This window comes from Scylla paramamosain, chromosome 1, assembly GCF_035594125.1.
Source record: "Scylla paramamosain isolate STU-SP2022 chromosome 1, ASM3559412v1, whole genome shotgun sequence".
Taxonomy (NCBI): domain Eukaryota; kingdom Metazoa; phylum Arthropoda; class Malacostraca; order Decapoda; family Portunidae; genus Scylla; species Scylla paramamosain.
This window is the reverse complement of record NC_087151.1, coordinates 33,317,766-33,337,021: the sequence shown is the minus strand read 5'-3', so window position 1 is coordinate 33,337,021 and position 19,256 is coordinate 33,317,766. Positions and strand designations below refer to the sequence as shown.

The 19,256-nt window shown below is 41.6% G+C and overlaps 1 long non-coding RNA gene across 2 annotated transcripts in view; it reads left to right on the top strand.

Moving 5' to 3' along the window:
• The first annotated feature begins 3,878 nt into the window (after positions 1-3,878).
• LOC135101442 (uncharacterized) overlaps positions 3,879-19,256 on the top strand; it is a 29,237-nt gene continuing 13,859 nt past the window's right edge. For both annotated transcript variants that reach the window (XR_010269284.1, XR_010269281.1), the window contains exon 1: positions 3,879-4,667. This is a non-coding gene — a long non-coding RNA (uncharacterized LOC135101442). The remainder of the gene's footprint in view (positions 4,668-19,256) is intronic.

The window sequence follows — 19,256 nt, the reverse complement described above, 5'->3', positions numbered from 1 at the left end:
TTCAAATCTCCCTCTCCCTCTTTCCCCAACACACACACACACACACACACACACACACACACACACACACACTTGCAACCAAATACGAATGGTTTACCCTATGTAATGCCACATTATCACAAAAAAAATAAAATTACGTCCAGTTTATAATAATAATAATAATAATAATAATAATAATAATAATAATAATAATAATATTAATAATAATAATTTTTTTTTTTTATTGTTGAGGGCAGGATGAAACAGGAAAGCCATATTTGTTAAGTGCACCAAAAACGAAAGAAAAACAATAGGTGACCGTCAACTGATGTGTTGCAAGGACTTGAATCCAGCAGGGCAGAGGCGCCGGTGCGGGTTGGGTCACTGTGAACGGATGGCCGGGCGGGGGGAACAACTTGTATTTCCACATCTCGCACCAGAGGGCTAGGCGAGGGGTTCATGCGGCGGCTCCTTTATGGCGTTAGTTATGGGTTTTGCCCCCAACCGGTGGCCAGGGTGGGATTGTAGGTGTTCGGAGGGCGGCGCTACAGCTCGAGCTATGTTCTATAATAACTATAACCCGGACTACGACCTATAATAGTTCAGTATTTATGTGCGTCGTATCAATTGGGTGTAGGTGCCTGGGCGGGGAGGCTCACGGCACCGGGGCGTTTTTCAGGCGGGAATGGCGGCGTGGAGGTGAGGTGGCTCCAGACCCGCGATAATTGCAGGTTCTGATCCACTCAAGGGAATCTATCTGATTTTCAAGCGAGCGACGACTGTGGATTCACTTATCGAGGGGCCATTTAAGTTTACAGAGCTCCTCCGATGCCTGTCCCCCTGAGAATGCTTTCAAGCAATAACACTTAACTGATGAAACATGGAGCCGGGCGAGCAAGTAATCTTTGAGAAAGCTCTTTAAAACAAACGTAGCCTTCCTGACCCTGCCTCCTGCTTTCCCTCCCTCCTGTCTTCCCTTCCTCTTACCTGCCGTCCCCTCCCTAGCCTCTCCTCCCTCCTTCCTGCTATATTGTGTGTTCAACCATCTCCAGGAGTGATTTTCTTCTCAAGTTATAAAGAGCCGGGCAAGAAAATGCTTCCGCAATACGAGCCGTCATTTGGATATCGGAGATGGTGGAGGCAGTGACGGGAACCCCCAATGGCCGAGCATTGCCTAGTGTGGCTTGCAAACTGTCCCCGCCGCGCTGCCTGAAGGAATACCACTGTTTTGCTTATGAGAATTAGCCCCTCCCCTTTGATATCCACCCCCCACCTCTCTCTCTCTCTCTCTCTCTCTCTCTCTCTCTCTCTCTCTCTCTCTCTCTCTCTCTCTCTCTCTCTCTCTCTCTCTCTCTCTCTTACATTACAATATTGCCCATATACATATTAAAACGAAAACGATCCACTTTTTCTTTTGTTACTATTCAAGTGATTCATTAAACCAATTCCCCACTATATTTCATCCGTCTACATGCACCTGCACTTCTCTCCCACACCTACAGAGGCCTCGACCGTCCGTCCCTGTACTGAGTGCGGCCTAGATGTTTGAGGCTGCTTAGCACACTAATTAATGTTAAATAGGGGAAAGTCAAAGCTCATTCGCCTCAACTCTCCTCCCTACGCCCCACTCCACCACTCTCTCTCTCTCTCTCTCTCTCTCTCTCTCTCTCTCTCTCTCTCTCTCTCTCTCTCTCTCTCTCTCTCTCTCTGCCCATTTCTAGATTATCGTGTATTGATGTTTCCATGAATATACACAATGGTGTAAGAACAGAAGGCTTGTTCTCACTCCTCCGTCCCCCAGGGAGACGAGTCATTGCTCTCTCTCACTGCTCATATTATTCCTGCTTTCAGTGTCCCTTGTTGAGGTGTCTTGCGTGACGCCTTCCCTTTGTTTAGTGTCACTGGTAACGACTTAAATGCCTTAAGAGATTTTTTTTTTTTTTTAAAGTAAGAGGGGGTCTGGCCAAGTGCAATGGGTAGATCGGGAAAAGGACACACTGAAGATGCTAACTGATAAAGAAGAATTAAATTGTTCTTGTGCTTCACGGTAAATTTCCTTCATCTTTACGGATCAGAGCAATACTGGGCCTTTATTAATTTAATTTACCTTTGATGGTGTGTGCCCACATGTGTGTTGATAAAGCAGTTATGACTCAACGCAGAGTGGTTACATAAGCTTGATGTCACTGAATCTTTTGAACCCATTATTCATTTGTCATTTTAATATTTTCTTACTTATTTGTTTGTTTAGTAGATCATTTGTTTATTATTTATTTATTTATTTATTTATTTATTTACTTACTTATTTGTTCTTCGATCCACTTCCGATTATTCCTACATCGACGAAATACTTTTAAGGAACCAAGTAAATGTTAGTGATGTGATATTTCTCATGTTTGTTGTGCAGTGAAGGATAAATCGCTAAAGATTTATCCAGCATTCCGCACACACAGGACGGGGTGTGGCCTTCCATCAACTCCTACTGAACCTCGCCAATCATTAAAAAAAAAAAAAAAAAAAAAAATCAATCAATCAATAACACCTGTAAAGTACGTCACGGTAAACTTTGATCTTGTAACATCACGAAGGCTTTGTGTTTGGAAGTCATAGATTTTCTAACATCAGTGTTTTATTAAAGGTTCACCTCATGGAAACGAGCGCAACATATGCAGTGACTTTAGCTGGTGTTAATCAACAATATTGTAACTAAAACAATTACTGAGTATGCAGTAGCAATCTGCTTGCCAGTTTAGAATATTGAGAGAGAGAGAGAGAGAGAGAGAGAGAGAGAGAGAGAGAGAGAGAGAGAGAGAGAGAGAGAGAGAGAGAGAATAAACTAAATTAACCTAAGACTAACCTAGATTTTAACCTCCTAATTCTGCTAGGTAGCTGACCCCTGCAGTGCACTAATCTTATGGGGAATTACCTTTACATGTCACTAATCCAGCATGGAATTAAATGCGGGACACTAAACCTGCGGAAAAACTATGACACAATACCTTAATGAGTCCTCAGCAGGTGCCGGCTGACGCCATGGTGAAGCTCGGGCTGGGAAGAGGGTGGCATTAAAAGTCTTGGGCACCTAGAGAGTCTTGAAGTTCGATAAACGATGGCACTTGCAATATGCTTGTCTCTGTCACATGTAAGCCGTGACGTCATGCTTTACTTTCAGTTACTACACTTAATAAATGTTTCTCATCCTCAAGACGATCGGCAGTGGCCAGCACAATTACACTGGCCGGGGTAAACAGCTCAAAACATGGCGGAGTAAGAATATTTGCGATTTTTCTACAAACTAATATCTCAAGAACTAGAGATTTTACATTCGATATTGGATACTGCATCGCAAGTAACTTTACTTTGTCGTTGATACATTGCTATGCAGTTGGTATTATCGTCTGCATTTTCTCTTTTATTATTGGAAATTACGAAGTGATAACCGTAGTAATGGAGAGGCATTGCTCCTCTCCCGCACAGTAGAAAATGGCCAGGAAATCAGTTAGATTAAATTAACTAATCTGAGGGACTCGTATTATACTAACGCAGATCACAATAAATGGAAATCATGTGCAATTACTTGAACGGAAACAAGTAACACATACTTTTGAAAGATCTCCAGGTTATGCAGGCGCGCGTGAGGGTGGTTCCTATACTCTCGCCGCGTCTCGTACACATGAGCATACAATGTGACGAAAATGTCATACCCAGAAGTCTTCTCTATGCGTAAAAAATAAAATAAGCAAATAAATAATAAATCTATATATATGTATAGCTTCTATTTTTTGACAGTGAATAACAGATAACAGTTAAGAGGTCAACAAATAAGAAAGTCTTTCAAAAGACCTGAAGGGGCAGCGGCGAACGTGAGGTTGGTTCCTGTGCTGTTGTGGTCGCCTGGCACCGCTGTCACGTCATTGTTTCAGATTGTGGTCGAGGGTGTGCGTTGCTTGGACGGGATCGTCGCCTTCGATATTCAAAATGATCCGTGTGATGCTTTGCCTACTGGAGGAGTTACGTGAAACGCTGAGGTGTGCGGCGTGACCGTTAGAGAGGCTGTCAGTGTTGACATAAGGACAGGGGAGGCACGGGAAGTGTGTGTGTGTGTGTGTGTGTGTGTGTGTGTTTTGCTGTAAAAAAAAATCACGACCGCCATCTTACAAGTGTTTAGTGTTGTGATAAAGTTTTAAAATTCGTTTATGAGTTGTTTATTACTTACGCCACATGATGTAACCGTTAAGAATGCCCCAAATGTGATCCATAACTTGAGCTTGATCATAAGTGCAATGGGTGTCTTCTGATGAACTACAATATAAGGTGTGTGTTTATGGGGACCGGTGCATCAATTGGCGTGTGCTGCCATCACACCTCGGTACTTATCCTCACTGTGCACAACTCAAGCCAGTGAGGGTAGCAGCCAGGTGAGCAAACCCTGCCAGCTGTCTGCCATCCACCTGCTGGTTTCTGCTCTGTACGTTTCTGACCTTTATTTCTCCTGGCTCAAGAGAGCGTTGGGATACAGCAGAATAGAAATGAAGTAGAAGGATGGAGAGACGAGCAGAACAGCAAGAAGGCTGCGAAACCATGCCAGGATCAAGAATATATCACCACAAGGAGCTTAGATGGTTCTTAACAACTCTGTGCTCTTGTTCAGCGACTTTTTTGCTTCTGGGGGGACTAAATGTGATGAGGTGAGTGCTCTATGGTGTAGAATGCGTCTTTAGCCTTTTGTGATAGGGAGGAGGATAAATTTGCTGTTTCAACCAATACTACCCCTTCGATCCCACCCCCCTAACTTACTGGAGCCCCCCATAAGGTAAACTAACCAAATCTAACATTTTATAACCTAATCGGGATGGCTCCGCTTCCCCCTGGACCCCCCACAAGGCAAACAAATCTAACCTAACATTTTGTAACCTCCTAAGCGGTGGCCTTCGCCCTCCCTGGACACCGCCATAAGGTAAAACAAACCTAACCTAACATTTGTTAAATTACTAGATTAGCAGCGCGGCTCTATTTCCTATTTTTTTTATTTTAGCTCTCCCCACCCAAAAACCCCGCTTTCCTACCAGGTCCCCAACATTGTAGGGGGTTAGAGGCCGAAAAAAAAAAAAAAAAGGAAATAGAGCCGCGCTGCTAATCTAGTAATTTATCAATTTCCGACAGGGTAAAATGGGGCTAGAAATGCTCCAAGCAGTGAGACGTAGACCCTGTGAAGAACTATAGTTACGTACGGTGTATTAGTTGAAACATGAATACAATCAGGGGGAGGGGCAAGAGGAGGCAGTGAAGGTAGCAAGTCACGTACGAGTCGTGAGGCCAGGCAGTTGTTACGTTAATACCTCAGGTAGTATTAATTTGTTTCTTTTATCAGGATTGATCTGCCTTTTAATTTATCCATCATCATCTGTCTTGTGTGTGTGTGTGTGTGTGTGTGTGTGTGTGTGTGTGTGTGTGTGTGTGTGTGTGTGTGTGTGTGTGTGTGTGTGTGTGTGTGTGTGCAAGGGTTTCTTTTCACCATTATTATTATTGGGTGTGTCATAGTATCACCGTTTTGTGTTTTTTTTTTATATTTATTTATTTATTTATTATTTAACCTACGTAGTTGCATGCACTCCGCCTCCCACTGCCTCGCTGTACAAAATCTATTTACCATCACTCTTATTCTGTCCGCCTCATAAAAATGATCCTGTATATTATTTTTTTTCATTCCTTTCACAGGAGGCATCACATATTCCATATTTGTTTTTTTTTTTTTTAATTTCAAAGCTCGTAAAATCTTTGTTCATTTCAGCTTTCGCAGACGGTATATCAACCTTCCAACTCCCGAAACACACAACTTTTATGTTTCTGCCTGAAATTATACGAAATCTATTTTCTGTCTAGCCAAAAATTTCTTTCATCAACAAGTGTCAAAATCCAACCATTTCGTTTCCTCATGACTGATTAAATCTAGCCAAAAATATATCTAACAATTTTTCTTCACTTTTCTCGCGTCTATTTCATGTAGATAATGTTACTGCTACTACTTGTATTTCTAAAACTAAACTCTTCTCTCTGACGAATCCAAGGAATCCACACTTGATGCTTCAAGGCTTGTTCCTCCCTCATCTCCCCCTCTGACTATATTATGCCTATTGTAGAAATACTTGAATATGATGTCTTCAATGTCCTCTCTGGCCTTGATCCTTTGAGGGATTTATCCCTGATAGAGTCTTGCCCATCATTCTCCATAACTGCTTCCATGTGTGCACCTCTGCGGGTCAAGCTTTTCTGGCTATCTATGAGCATCAATCTTTCCTTCTTACTGCTAGTTTGCTATTCAGCGTGTTCCTTTATTGATTTTCTGAATTGGTTAAGTGTATGCCTCCCCCTCCACCGCTTGGGGTATGTCCAACTTGAACCATTTCCAACTCGGATCATTCTCTAAATAGCAACTCTGACCGTCATCTCAACCAACTCTATTTATTGGTATCTAGATCTGGTCCAAGTTAGTCCACTATTGTGGCCCGAGTTATTATCTTGTGGTCCGAGTTGGTGGCGGTCCAGTCCGAGTTTGCAGTGGTCCGAGTAGGCAATGGTCCGAGTTGGGGATGAACCCACCGCCCGTAGCCATGTTGCAGAAGACTTTCTACTTACTCTTACCACTATTCAGTCCACTCTGTCATACCTTTTACTAGTATACTTTGGAATTGCCTTCCTGTTTCTGTATCTCCTTATACTTATGATATAAACTGTTGATTTTACTACACTTTAGTCTTTTAGGGAACGGCATATGTTGCGCCGGCTGTGTGAGCTTTATGTTTCCTCCCCGCTATGACTACAGTACTTCGAAAGGAGTATAAAGACACGTAAATGGCAATTGAATTGGAAATAAAATCAAATTTTTGGAGCAGCAAATTGAGCGGCCTTTCTTTTAATTTTTGTGCCCATTGTTATCCTTTATAAAAAAAAAAAAAAGGTATGAATAAGTAGAGAAGTAAATAAACGAAAAGATAAATAAGTTGAACTATAAATGCTAATGAATAGACTTCTTCTTTAAGGTGGCTGGTTAGTATCCTTGGCTGTACGAGACTTTACATCTCTTAATGCTTTTCCTGTCCATTGCATTGAATGCTGTTAGCCTTTCATCCTTAGAGGCAAACTCTGTGACAAGTGATTGTCTGTTTTATTTTCCTTCTTGAAACTTTCAAAAGGAGACTGACGATAAACATTACATTTCCTAGCATATCCAAATTAAACTTCTCTTGGTAATATAGCTATATGTGAATCAAGATAAATGAAACGACTTCAACTTTGTGCGAATTCATAGCACAAGTGTTGGGATGATAAGAATACCTCGCTTATGCACAGTCATCTCATCTATCTTAAGTAGATAGGTATAGATAAGGCATGCGTACATTGAAGTGGCTGACACACACACACACACACACACACACACACACACACACACACACACACACACACACACACACACACACACACTTTGTAATCAGATTAAAACACACGTCGTCTTGGTCTTCGCTTCTTTTTATCTCCTACTCACGTGCGTCAAAGAAAGCATCGCGAGGATATACGGCGGTTGGGACTCATTTAGGACCGACGAGAGGATGATGCCGTGTGTCGCAACTCTCTCGATGTCTTACGCCAAAAGCTCCTGAGGGAGGCGGAGGAAAGGGTACAGTCAATGAAGCTTTATCACAGACTTGCAGGTGGTGAGTTTGATTTTCGTTCGTGAAGTCAATCCACTAAACTTACTCCTTTCCCTCATAGCATCGATCAGTGTGACCTTTTATAATATTTGCTCACACGTTCACTGAGAGTTTTATCATTCCTTGTATTCCTCTGAGGGTCTTAAAAGAATAGCACCGTCGGTATTTACTCTGGTATTCCAGCTTTGACGACAGACATGGTTCTCAGTCAAGAGGATGCGGTTCTGGCTCATGGCTCTGGTTCATGGCCCGTTCTCATTGATCGCTGCCTCTGCATTCCTTAAAAAGTAGTTCGGTTATTGATTTACGCTAAAAGATAAATGTCCTCCATGTCTCCCCCGCTGGTGATAGCATTCGAAGATAGACAGAGGATGGAGGGTCACGCAGTATGTCATCGAGCAGCTCACTCCTGAACACAATGGAAGGACTTCATGTGATTTCCATGTGACCCTCCAGCCACCGCCACCACCACCACTGCCACCACAGAGGAACGCAAAATCTTGCTTCTGCATATGGGTTAATCACGTGCTTAAAAATGTGCATATAAATCAAGAAATAAGTGAGCTGTGCCTGCCTTAATTTTACGCCTCATTACCGTACGCGGACGGTCATTCTTGCCTGTCTGTGGGGGTCGCACCGCTTATCCCTTTAAACTAAATAAGAGCCTTAAGATTATACTGTATATAGTTTGTGAGTTAATTTATTTCTACTGAAACTAACATTTTTATTTTACTTGTATTTCAAATTAATAAATTCTTGTGCATTACGCCGTGAACCTATATATCTGTCCTGACCTGCCGTGGAAACACTACATTGCATAAAACTGTATAAAAGAAAACTCGGCACGTGTTGGCCTCTCCGGGTAAACGGTAGTCGTTCTCACCCCTTTATCATGGTGTCTTCTCGTAAATCTCCAACGGTTGGGTATTGAAAATCCGCTCTGCTTCTGCTCGTGGCCCCATCCATCCCTGCTTTCCCTTCTCCGGCACTGCCAGCCACAAATCTTTCGAGAAACACTCCTCGTCACATCACATAATGGAACCTAGGCCATTCCCAAGCACCAATCCATATTCTTTTGGGGTCCCCGGCGTGTGGGCCTTAACTCAGGCGGAATTCCATATTGATGTTGCCAAGGCCCGTCCCTCACGGCGGCGGAAGGGGACAGGCAGAGCAGGAGGCAGGTGATTGGGGAACACTTCAGGCATGCGACTTACGACTTACATTGACTCTAAATCTTAATTTCATGAGCTTTCAGACGTTCCCTTGATGAAGGTGTCCGTGTGAATTGCCGCCGACGCTTATCACGCCGACGTGTACGTAGTTCCAATGCCTTGTCGTCTGAGGAGGAATTGTGGATTCAAATTCTTGGTTGGAAGACTTGGGATTTCATATTTCTCTAGGTACTTTTTTTTTTTTTTTTTTTTTTCATTTGTGGTTGTATTTCCGTGGGTGGTTTTCGGCCGGGCCTTGCATGCCTGCGGTGAGTGGCTCTTGGGTCGAAGTGCTCGTGTGTTGTGTGTAAATCTGTTCGCGAGGTGTGAAGGACGATCTGAAAATAGCAGGGAATTACCGTGTGTGTGTGTGTGTGTGTGTGTGTCTTGTTGGGCGGCGGGGTGGGTGAAGGAAGGGGTCAATTTGCGAGTCCCTTGGGAGTCACACCGAAGCGTTTGAAAGGCCCGCGAGAGTGAAAGAGGGAACAAGTGAACCAGTGAGTGAGTGAGTTGGTGAAAACGTCGCCTTGCAAGAAACGGTCATTAACGCCGTCTAGTGATATGTTTTTCTCACTTCTTTATCGTACCCTTTATGTGTGTGTGTGTGTGTGTGTGTGGGTGGGTGGGTGGATGGGGTATTGGGTACAAGGCTGCGCAAGAGAAAGGGGAAAGAACAAAGTGTCGTGCGCTGTGTGATAACTGCCTGACGGATAATTATCAACTTAAATCTGTGTCGTGTCTCGTATTGTACACAGTGTCCTGGCTGCTTTGTGGGTTTTCTTTGGTAATTTTCTCTCCTCTCTTTAGTTCGTAATTATATCTAAATGTTTTTTTTTTTGTCATTTAGGTGTATTTCATGCCTATAATTAATACTGCTGTCTTATTTGATTATTTTTGTTCATCTCTCTCTCTCTCTCTCTCTCTCTCTCTCTCTCTCCTCTTCTCTCCTCTCTCTCCTCTCTCTCTCTCTCTCTCTCTCTCTCTCTCTCTCTCCTCTCTCTCTCTCTCTCTCTCTCTCTCTCGTGTTGCAAATGACCTACACCAGGCAGGATTCCTTGAACTGTTGCGCTGACCTCTTATTTTCTCTCTTGACTGTGAAGTTGAGATGGACTGACAGTGATTGTAGCAGATTACCTTGGAATATTTAGTAGCGTTAAAGAATGGATTAATGTGGGCGTTGATCTTTTGTTGATATTCCTCCAGTCTCGTTGAAAAAGAGCATGGATGTGTTTATGTGGTCGCTATTGGGTTAATAGTTCTGAGGTAACCTTTTACTCCTTTTTACTATATATCCAGTGAAAACAAAGACAAGTTAAACACCGATGTTCAAAAGGGTGTCATATGTGTGCAGCTATCGCGTTTATCGAGCGCTGGATTTCGAATTTGGAAGCACTTCGGGTGAACAGATTCCTTTTTAGTGAAGTTAATTCATAAGTCGCCAGATTTAAACAAAAAAACATTAGCTGTCAATAACGAGGCTACAAAAAAAAAAAAGTCAATATAATCATAGCTCTAAAGTGTGGCCTTGGTGTGTTATTGACTGAAAACATCGTATTAATTTTCCTTGCCGTTGTTTTATTTATTTTTTTGTGAAGAGAAAAAAAAGATACCAATGCTCATTCTGTTGCCTACTTCACCAGAGAGAGAGAGAGAGAGAGAGAGAGAGAGAGAGAGAGAGAGAGAGAGAGAGAGAGAGAGAGAGAGAGAGAGAGAGAGAGAGAGACAGACAGACAGACAGACAGACAGACAAACAGCTGCAGGATGTTCAGCTTTTCAATGAAAGCTCACTCAGGAAACCAACCATGTATATACAGTTTTAATAATCTCATTGTTGATGTTATCTTTAAATTCAATTGTACACAGAAGAATTGCGTTTATATAAAGGACTCTCTCTCTCTCTCTCTCTCTCTCTCTCTCTCTCTCTCTCTCTCTCTCTCTCTCTCTCTCTCTCTCTCTCTCTCTCTCTCTCTCTCTCTCTCTCTCTCATATTATGTCTCACCTGCACCCATCAGGTATGCTCTTACTATTTAACCATGCTGAGGGAGGATGTCTTTTTGCTTAGTAATTTTTTCTTTTTTCTTTTGCTGTATAAATGTCATCCACTTCCATCAAAGGTGAAGTTTCGAGACTCGCGGCACCGCGGAACTGAGAGTGGCACCGATTGGCTGGACGGGCAGAGGCGGCTTCCAGTGTATTTATATTAGAAAAAAGTGTGGCAGTCGTGCGGTGATGGAGAGAGAGAGAGAGAGAGAGAGAGAGAGAGAGAGAGAGAGAGAGAGAGAGAGAGAGAGAGAGAGAGAGAGAGAGAGAGAGAGAGAGAGAGTGTGTGTGTGTGTGTGTGTGTGTGTGTGTGTGTGTGTGTGTGGGTGTGTGGTGGAGGGGGGACGGAATGAGTGATATCGCCTCCCCGCAGAACCGGCGGACTGAGAGCCAGTTTACAGTTGGCCAACTTCTTAATTGCGCGTGGGAGGCAGTGTTGACGACGGGATCTCTCAACCTGTCCTGGTAATGAAGGTTTCGTTTTTGTTCTGTGTGTGGAGCGACATTGGTAAGCGACGGAGAGGAGGGTGAGGAGGACCAGGAAGAGGAAGAAGGGTAAGAGTAGGAAGAGTAGGAGATGGAGGAGAGAGGATAAAGAAGAGGGAGAAGAGCAAGAGAAAGAGGAGGAGGAGAAGGAAGTGGAAAAGGAAATAATAAGCAAGAAAGGAAAGAGGAAAGAGGCTTATATCACAGTAATAAGAAAAAAAAAAGATAAGGAACAGAACGAAGAAAAAGAAACCTAATATTTAGTGGTTTACTCAGGAAAAGTTGAATGAAACATAAGGAACAGAACGAAGAAAAAAAAACCTAATATTTAGTGATTTACTCAGGAAAAGTTGAATGAAACATGACTATCAAAATACATGAAAGCTGAGAGACAGAAAAATAATGAAAAAAAAAAAAACTTAACTGGTTGAATGAAGGAGAGAAAGAAGGAGGAAGAAAAAAAAAAGGTGGAAGAAGAAAAACCTTGATACATGTAATTATGAGCAATCTAAGCTGAGGTAATGTCTGCGCTCACAAGCCATTTATTCTCATCTAGAAATGGTGAATTACGTGAGGGCTTTGAGGCTTGTTTTAACTTTGCGCACTGGTGGTGGTGGTGGTGGTGGTGGTGATGGTGGTGCGGTTGAGTTCCTGCTGTTTGGTGGTCATGGTGGTAAAAGGTGGTGGTGGTGGTGGTGGTGGATGTGATGTAGTGGTTTCAGTGGGATAGCCATGGTGATAACAGAGACATATGTTGTGGTGGTAGTGGTGGTGATTGGTTTGAGTGTTAACAGTGGTGTGTTGTGGTGTGGTGGGAGGGGATGTAGTGGAAAGGAAGTCTCTGCTATGAGGTGGAATAGTGGTTTAATGCCTTGACTTGTGGTGGTGGTGATGGTGGGGATTGTTACGTGTGTTGTGTTGGTGTTGAGTGAAGTGGTGTGGAGTTGATGTGGTGGTGAGGGTGACTGCTGTTGTGTGCAGTAGTGGCTGAGTGTTGTGACTGTGATGGTGGTGAAGTATTTGTTATTGTGTTATTGTGTTAGTAATTTGTGTTTCAGTGAGTGTTGGTGGTGGCGTGGACTCAGCTATGCAAGGAATATCATGTGTTGAGGAGTGTGTGCCTGAGATTAAACAGATATTCACTGGAAACACAAAATTAATGGCCTGATATATACTCCCTGAAACCTGTAAACAAGATCATCCTATTTTCTGGGTAAAAAGAATCGTAACTTTCTTGTAATCGCTTAATGACCACCTTGTCGCCTGCACTTACTCGAGGACTGTGTGTAATTTTCGTCTAGATAATCCCTTACTTTATAATCTTCCCCGGAATAACATGGCATTTAGAGGAAGTTAACGGATCACTGTACAATTATACGTGTAAACAATGTCCAGCACCTCTTGCCTTCTATCTTTTTGTCTATTATTTTGGGAAGTTTATTATTCGTATGTAATGCAATACGTATGTGCGTCTTTATGTATATCGTATGTAATTTTAAGTGCGTATATTCAGTCCGTTTTAGATTTGCTTCACAGGGATCAGTAGTTATGATGAAGGGAAGTTAGTGATATACATTAAATTGATCTCTGATATAATATGAGATCGTAACTCAAAATTATATGGGCAGAATTGCTTTAAATCACACATATTAATGGAACTATATTTGGTGTGGTACTTAATGGAGGCTCCTTGATTTACATACACTATAGTACGTTTCGAAATTCAGGGCATATTCTGGAGCCTAGAAAAAGAAACTAATTACTAATTCTTACCTGCCAGCATCACTCATTGCTGGCCAAAATCAATGAACGTTTAGTGACTGAAAATTTTCGTCCAACACGCTTACTTTAGTATTAATTTTTCTCAACTTTTTGTTTCGTTTCTATTCGGAGTCGCTGTTTCGGATGAACGATGTGAATGAATCAGTAACGTTGATACAGTCATCTAAAAAAAAAAAAAGAAAAAAAATGAATAATGCCCTACAACGTATTCATTCGCTGAGGTTCTCCCTACCCCAGTAAAGAACACGCCGATGCTGACGTGCTGTAACAAAGCGTTCGCAGGCGACTTACGTACTGATCAGGGTATTATGGACGGCAAAGCATCCTGAATGTTACCAGCTAAGGCTTCTCCCTAACACCAAAGGAAGTTACCGACCTTGTCTTCTCAGTGTATTGTTAAGACGGTGCCGCGAACGGAGGTGAGGAGTCTTCATTGTTTTCTGTGATATAATTCCTTTACTGGTCAAAGAGGTCCATATTGTTTACGTACGATATCGGTTCCCATTTGGTTGCCGGTGGAAACAGCGCACATTAGCGGAGTCATGAAGGGTCAGGAGATAAACACAAATCTTCACGTGAAAACACTGGATGGGTTCTGGTCCGGTGCGCTCATTATGTGGACTCCCGTTATGTATTTTTGCTTTCTCTCTCTCTCTCTCTCTCTCTCTCTCTCTCTCTCTCTCTCTCTCTCTCTCTCTCTCTCTCTCTCTCTCTCTCTCTCTCTCTCTCTCTCATTATTTTTAGCACAGTGTCCGTCACAATTTCTACGTAATTATGTGAAACTGTTAATTAGGAGGGACGTTTAAAGTCACGATAATAATTCTGATTTTTTTTTTTCTCGCAAGATGACGCATTGCCCGCCCTTCACCAGTTGGTACTCTCACATCTTCAGATTGGTGAATGTGAAGGATACTAGTAAAGTATGTCCAAGTTCTGGGCAATGCAATATGAATAACTTTTATTTAATACTTTGGTTGACAAAAGTATTCCCATTATTCGCTGCGTCCCTTATTTTCTCATGTAAGAGAGGTACTGGACAGGGCCAACAGAAATTTACGAAAGAAAAAAAATAGCCCACTGAGGTGCCAGTCCCTAGAGATAAAGGACAACCAAAAGGATTATCAAAAATTTTAGAAGTGTCTTGAGATTTCCCTCTTGAAAAAAAAACTGTTCATAGGAAGGGAGAGTTACATAAGTCACGTAGTTCTAGAGTTTACCTACCATTTTTTTTGTTATCGTCACCGGCTTCACTATTGACCTTGAGGTGAGCGTTTCTTCTGCCCAGTGATCCTGAATTTGCGCATTACATTCTTGTGTCTGCAATAACCTTGCGTCAGGCAGTACGTTGGCTGACAGCCTCGATTTCGGTTCAGAGAAAACCCTGCCATTAGTAACTCATGTTCGCTCCCTCACCCCATCACGACTCATCTTACTGCCAGCCACACTTTCCACGGAAACCTTAACCTTCTTGAAGTTGTCTTTCTCTTTTGGTCTCGGGCGCCGATCTGACAACTTTACTTGTCGGCTGTCTCTTCGTGTTCAATCAAACTTCACTACGGAGAGCAGGGTTTCCACTCCCTCCTCCTCCCTCCGGTACTCAGATGCGTGTGTTTGTTTTTTCATCACCTAGTGGCTTGATATCTCCACAGAAAAAAGACTGTTATTCTCTATTATTCATGTCCCATTCGTGAATAATTAGCATGTCTAACCTGCACTCGTTTCTCGCAGACTTATTTGCTGTTCCTTTGACAGATTCTCAAGGTGAAAGTGTAAAAACATTTTATTTGATAGCGTTTGCATCAAGGATTTGACGAATATATTGCTTTTTCTTTTCATAATAATTTTTATTCTACGTTTCTTTTGAGAATCAAATATTTCTATTTCTAGTAATTCTTTTGTAAATATTTTGTGTCATTCACTGTCCTTTTCATATTCATCTTTACTGTACTTTTTTTTTTTAAGAGTCTAATATCCCAATTTTTAGTTATTTCTATGTAAAGATTTTTCTGTCATTCAACATTAATATTAGAACCCCACATGTATCAACGCCACACACGGTAAAGGGTTCGATATAGCATAAAATTGTGCATTAGTATCTGTACGTCTCATGATGAATTCACTCTCTTCCTTCTGAGGGTGCCTGGCTTGCTGCACTACCCCGAGAGATTGGCACTGTGCCTTATCACTTCTGAAATCATCGTCTTTGTCTTAGATTAGAGACGCGTGTACGCTACATCAGCACATCATCTCAAATTACTCTCTCTCTCTCTCTCTCTCTCTCTCTCTCTCTCTCTCTCTCTCTCTCTCTCTCTCTCTCTCTCTCTCTCTCTCTCTCTCTCTCTCTCTCTCTCTCTCTCTCTCTCTCTCTCTCTCTCTCTCTCTCTCAATTTTGCTTACTCTTCACGGTATATTCTCATTACACACTTCGGTGCCGAAAATACATTGTCTTTGTCATGAATCTTCTATGTCAAATAAACCAATTACCTTTGTTCTGCCCTTACTGGAGAGTCTTTTATTTCGTGGAGCAATGAGCAGAGGGATCAGACTACCGTAACTGTCAGTCCGAACCCTCGCTTGTTCTGTTGCTTTGTAAAAACTTGCCTCACATCTACGTGGAGATGGAAAGACGGGAAGACATTTGATTAAGTTAAGTAAAAAGAAGTAACCAACCAACCAACTAACCAGTCATTTAACTAACTAACTGAATAAATTGCTAAATAAACCAGTATTTTTTAAGGGGAAGATGGTGGTTAACACTACATCATAACATAAAATGCATTACCTCTAAACTTGCATTGCCACGTCTACATGTCACAGTACAGTGTCCATAGATATAGTGTTTGCTTAGGGCAGCTTCTCGCGTATATGTACTTAGCGTGGCGGCTTTTCTTCCCCCTGACAATGATGAGTTTGTACAAGCGTCCCGTCCACTCTTGTATGGGGTGCACCTCTCATTTGTGGGGTGGCTTCATTTAAACAGCGCCCCTGGACGTCTGAACAAGCTGAAATCAGAGATGCAGCTTGTTTCAACTCGTATTCTGTGTGCAACTGTTCCTCTTGTTCCTGCAACTGTTCCTGTGCAACTGTTCCTCTGTTCCTCTTTAATCACCTTTCACCGGCATTAAACAAGTTTCTTCCCGTCAACTTCATACTTAATTTCTTTTCACCTTTCACCATTCACCTTTCATGTCATGTGACTTGAAATTTTCTAAGAAAGGTGTTGTGGATTAAACTTAATTGGCATTTTGTTTGTAACCTTAATTCAGAATATCTTTTATAAGGGGAAAAAAAATTACACCGCCTCTTTTTCACCTCTACTTTACCTTTGGTCAATCTCTTGCAGTACATGAGAAAATAGAAAAGCTTTACCTCCCTCTCCTTTCTCTATTCTCTGTTTTAATATGAAAGCATCAGGTAGGCTCAAGAAATCATATTGATTCTTAACTTTTGTCTTTATGCCAGTTAGGTGTCGCCTTTTCTATTACTTTTTTACCATTGTGTTGGATTCATGACAAAAAATAGTGTGTGTGTGTGTGTGTGTGTGTGTGTGTGTGTGTGTGTGTGTGTGTGTGTGTGTGTGTGTGTGTGTGTGTGTGTGTGTGTCTTTTATCGAGTGTGTAAATGGTCTTTTATTTTCCGCCATTTAGAACTTATTTTTTCTTTGGTCGGCCATTATTTGTATTTACGAGTTCGCCGTGCGTGTGTCGTGCTGAGCTATTACATCGCATTATTCAATTTCGTCCTGTAAATCACCGTATCTTTTATCCACACCATTTGCGTCGGAAATAAAATAAATGAAGCGCTAACGAGATTGTTTTGCGAAAGCTGGTAATTGTAAGTCTAACAAGTAATTAAGATGGTGATTTCATATTTCTTGAAATTAATGTCTTTACATGCATAGCCGGTTTGAAAATTTAGTTGAGAAACAAATATATGACTGCATTTTTTAGTATCTGATAAGGGAATACCCCAGAATAGTACATACAAGTTTAAAGGATTTTATTTTTTTTTTCATGTATTTGATGCCCTTGATATAACATTTTTTATTTATTTTTTTCATGTAGGAGGGGCACTGGCCAGGGGCAAAAAAGAAAAAAAAAGGAGAAAAAAAGAGAGAGGGAGAAGCCCACTGAGGTGCCGGTCCCTGTCCAGAGTCGAAAGCATTAGTAAAAAATACAGGGTAAGTGTCTTAAAATCTTCCTCTTGAAAGAGTTCAAGTCACAGGAAGGTGGAAATACAGAAGCAGGGAGGGAGTTCCAGAGTTTATATTAAAAAGAATTAATCTTACTTATATTTTCAGAGAATTTAGAATTTAATTGGTCAAAAATTTCTAATTCAGTCGGTTAAAAATTTCAGTCCCCAAAACTTTCCTACGTTGCATACTGTTCTCTTTCATGAACTGCAGCATGTTGGCAACCTTGAAAAGTCTCTAAAAGAAGAAGTCTTGTCTTATTGCAGTTTAAACAATATTTTGCTCTTGAAACCTTCTCTATTAAGTTAAGAGATTTGTGTCCATATATTTGATGCGCTTTACATAACAACTTGAACAGTTTTGTGGAAAAATATATTCTTTAAAAGTTGGAGTTTGTGATGTCATGGTCTTTGCAAATAGTTTAGAAAATTCCTTAATAAAAATCTTGCGATAACAGAATCATCTAAAAAAAAAATTGTTTGATGAACAGAATGTTTTTTTTTTCTAAAAAAAAAACGTAAAAAAAAAAAGTAAAAATAAATAAATAAATGAAAATCCTTAACCCAAGTGGTGAAGCCGCTGACCCGCGAATAAGGGCAAGATGGCGTGCGGGCGAACAGGCGCGTGAAGAGAATCATTCCTCGGCAGGTTGCCTTTAATAACTGACTCTTGGGAAGTTAATATTATCCTTCAGAGTTGCTGAAAAATCAAGTGATGCAAAATTTACATACAAAGCAAATTTTCCGGCGTAAAAATTGGCGGCACTAGAGGCACTACACCCCTGCACGCGTCGCGCACGCCCGGCACTACACTGGGAGGCAATCGTGTGGCGCCCGCTGGGGGATGGAAGTAATGGTCTGCCGTGTATACTTGAACAGAAATGAACAGACTGCAGTAAGAGGACGTGCTGTGCTTATAGGCGCTGTCTGTAGATAATTTTCGTTACATATTTTGTGTTCGAAGAGAAAGTCGTCCCACACACACACACACACACACACACACACACACACACACACACACACACAGACACAGTACGTCGTGAGGGAGAGTGGGAGGGGCGATAGAGTTTTAAGGTCACAAACGAATACTTAACAGGGCCTGTCTGAATTGTACAAAAATGTCGTTGACAAAGTAAGAAATGCTCCTTGTTCATGGAAGTTTGAGAGTCCCTGGTCCTCCGCTTCATGAAGAATTATTGAGCCTCGGGTTGAGATCTGGAGTTTGCCGCTGCTATTTAGCCATCAACCTCTCTCCCTCCCTAGCAACGAGAGAGAAGAGAAAAGAGAAGAAAACTGTCGTGATAAGAGGAAGGAAAGGGAAAAGTTTGTGTGGGAGTGGATGTGGGTGTGCGCGAGTTATTTTTATTCTCTCACTTACTACGCACGTATGTATCAGGTCAGCTCAGGTCAAGTTGATATTTTTATGATATGCTTTTTTATTCTTTTATTTATATTTTCATTTTTATTTGTGTGCAGAGAATTCAGGGCATCAAAACAAAACCTATTATCCTAAAATACCCGTACTGTTGATGCCCCTAGCGCCATGAACACTATTATCAAGAGTAAATGTGCAGTGATGCCTTGCTATTGTAAGGACACGAGCGAAAGAACAAGTATTTTCCACGTTCATCTTTACACAGCCTTAACGAAAGAGCATATTTTACATTTCCAGGTGTTCTGGACCAGAGGCAAGAATACCAGTGAATAATCGAGACTGTTCTCATGTCATATTTTATTTAGTTCTCTCCCTACCACTATTTTTTTTTTTCCAATACTTTCCTTTTTCTATTTGTGTTCCTTCGCTGGTGGAAGGAGGAAATGTTGGAAGTGCGTGTCCATAAATGAAAACCTGTAAAGC